At 40.8% G+C, this 3,313-nt stretch overlaps 1 pseudogene; it reads left to right on the forward strand.

Moving 5' to 3' along the window:
* The first annotated feature begins 214 nt into the window (after positions 1-214).
* LOC105005072 lies at positions 215-2,491 on the forward strand (annotated as a pseudogene).
* Positions 2,492-3,313: the final 822 nt, after the last annotated feature.

Raw genomic sequence — 3,313 nt, forward strand, 5'->3', positions numbered from 1 at the left:
TTCCTCAAGCATTTCAGTTAACACTGGAGCTATTTTACAGATAAGAAAACCAATAATTAGCTTTTTCTGTCCTTTGGCAGGTAAGAAAACTGCAGCTCAGAGTAAAGCTTTTTCCCAAAGTTACCTAATTACTTAATGCCACAGAATTCAAACCTACTTTTTCACAACAGATTTGCTGCCAGGACATAAGTATCACAACTAAATCTAAGCCAAAATGGGAAAGAAAAAGACTCATATCAATATTGTTCTCCCTAGACATAGATTACAACAAGTCTACACCACAAGGTCTACAAACATGGTGGTATCAACAAAAGAACCATAGAAAAAATTTGAGAAGGGGGTGACTGATACAGGTTAGGATGTCTTCAAGTATGCCTGGATCTTGGACAAAGTGAAAGCTGCACGTGGGCATGGTATCATCATTGATATTTCCCTGTAGAAATTCAAGGCCAGCCCTGGAACACAGAGACTCTCAAAAGCATGAATACAGGCACACCTTAGGCTAACTGTGCTGTCCTGACTGTTGCTGCTGGTGTTGGTGAAGTTGAAGCAGGTATCTCCAAGAATGGGCAGACCCATGAGGGTGTTCTCTTCTGGCTTATAGACTGAGAGTAGAAGAACTGATTATTGGTATTAAAATGGATTCCACTGAGACACCCGGCAGCCAAAAGAGATATGAGGAAATCGTTAAGAAGTCAGCACCTACATTAAGAAAACTGGCAATAGCTCCAACACAGTATCATTTGCACCAGTTTCTGTTTGGAATAGTGACAGCATGCTGCAGCCAAGTGCAAACACGTTTTGGCTCAAGTAATGGAAAGTCACTCATAAAGACGACAATGCCAGTGAAACCATGCTGCTTGAACCTCTGGATCCTGCCACCAACTCTTCCATCTGACAAACCCTTGCATCCACCCCTCCAGAGTGTCTACAAAATTGGTGGTATTGGTACTGTCCCTGTGGAGACTGGTGTCCTTGAACCCAGCATAATAGTCACATTTACTCTAATCAACATTACAACTGAAGTCAGATCTTTTGAAATGCATTGTAAAGCTTTGAGTGAACCACACAAATTGTGGAAAATTCTTAAAGATATGAGAATACCAGACAACCTTACCTGCCTCCTGAAAAACCTGTATACATGTCAAGAAACAACAGTTAGAATTGGACATAGAACAATGAATGGGTACAAAATTGGGAAATAAGCACACCAAAGCTGTATATTGTCACCTTGCTTATTTAACTTCTATGCAGAGTACATCATGCAAAATGCCTGGCTGGATAAATCACAAGCTGGAATCAAGACTGCCAGGAGAAATATCAATAATCTCAGATAAGCAGATGAGGCAGATACCACCCTTATGGCAGAAAGTCAAAAAGAACTAAAGAGCCTCTTGATGATGGTAAAAGAGAAGAGTGAAAAAGCTGACTTCAAAATTAACATTCAAAATGAAGATCGTGGCATCCGGTCCCATCACATCATGGCAAATAGATGGAGAAACAATGGAAATAGTGACAGATTTTTGGGTTCCAAATCACTGCATATGGAGACTGCAGCCTTGAAATTAAAAGACACTTGCTCTTTGAAAGAAAAGCTACAATAAATCTAGACAGCATATTGAAAAGCAGAGACATTACTTTGCCAACAAAGGTCTGTATAGTCAAGCTATGGTTTTCCCAGTAGTCATATATGTATGTGATAGGTGGGCCATAAAGAAGGCTGAGTGCCAAAAATTCATATTTTTGAACTGTGGTGCTGGAGAAGACTCTTGAGAGTCCCTTGAACAGCAAGGAGATCAAATCAGTCAATCTGAAAGGAAGTCAACCCTGAATATTCATTACAAGGACTGATGTTGAAGCTGAGGCTCCAATATTTTGGCCATCTGATGTGAAGAGCCGACTCACTGGAAAAGACCCTGATGCTGGGAAAGATTGAGGGCAGAAGGAGAAGGGGATGACAGAGGATGAGACAGGTAGATGGCATCATTGACTCAATGGACACAAGTCTGAGCAAACTCCAGGAGATAGTGAAGGACAGGAAAGCCTGGAGTGCTGCAGTCTATGATGTCACAAAGAGTCAGACATGACTGAACAACGACAACTGTCTAGGGACAAGATGGGCTTCAATGTCAAGAACATGTCTTTCGAAGATGTTGGTTGTGGCAGTGTGACTGGTGAAAGCATAAATGACCCACCAGTGGAAGCAGCTGGCTTCACAGCTCAGGAAATTATCCTATGGCATATAGTCCAAATCACTGCCGGCTCTGCCCTTGTGCAGGATTGTCACATAGCTAGTGTTGCTTCCAAGTTTGCTGCACTGAAGAAGGTTGATTATTATTCTGGGAAGAAGCTGGAAAGTGGCTCCAAATTCTGTAAAGCTGGTGACACTAGCATGGTTCATATGGTTCCTAGAAAGTTCATGCATTTTGAGAGCTTTTCTGACAGTCCTCCTTATGATTTTGCTGCTTGCGACATAAGACAGCTGTCTTGAGTGTCATCAAGCAGTGGATGCGAAGACAGCTGGAGCTGGAAAGTCACTAAGTCAACCCAGAAAGTTCACAAAACTAAGTGAATAATATGCCTAATACCTGCCACCCTAGTCTTAATCAGTCCTTAAATGTGGAAGAATAGTCTCAGAACTGTTTGCTTCTGTTGGCCATTTAAGTTTAAAGGTAAAAGACTGGTTAATGATTATGCATCGTAAAACTTTCAGAAGGAAAGGCAAATGTGTTGTAGATTGCTTCTGTTTTTGTGTGTATGGCAAGTTTAAGTTGTCAGTTTTTTAAATCAGCAATTTTTTTGCCTTTTCTGAAAAATTTTTATTGGAGTATAGTTGATTTACAATTTCTGTTGGTTTCTGATGTACAGTAAATATAATAGCTTTGAAACATATACATTACTATATGTAAAATAGATAGCCAGTACGAGTTTGATGTATGGTGCAAGGAACAAAAAGCCAGTGCACTGTGATAACCTAGAGGGGTGGAATGGGGAGGGAGGTGGGGGGGAGGTTCAAGAAGAAGGGGCCATATGCGTACCTAATGCTGATTCATATTGATGTATGGCAAAAAAAAACCACCATAGTCTTGTAAAGTAATAATCCTCTAATTTAAAAAATACAATATAAAAATAAATAAAATCAGTAATATCTAATGGAAACAAGTTGACCAAAAAGCTGTTATAGAAGTTGCTGCTGCTACTGCTGCTAAGTCACTTCAATCGTGTCCGACTCTGTGCGACCCCATAGAGAGCAGCCCACCAGGCTCTGCCATCCCTGGATTCTCCAGGCAAGAATACTGGAGCGGGTTGCCAT

Source organism: Bison bison, unplaced genomic scaffold (assembly GCF_000754665.1).
Source record: "Bison bison bison isolate TAMUID 2011002044 unplaced genomic scaffold, Bison_UMD1.0 scf7180017864485, whole genome shotgun sequence".
Taxonomy (NCBI): Eukaryota; Metazoa; Chordata; class Mammalia; order Artiodactyla; family Bovidae; genus Bison; species Bison bison.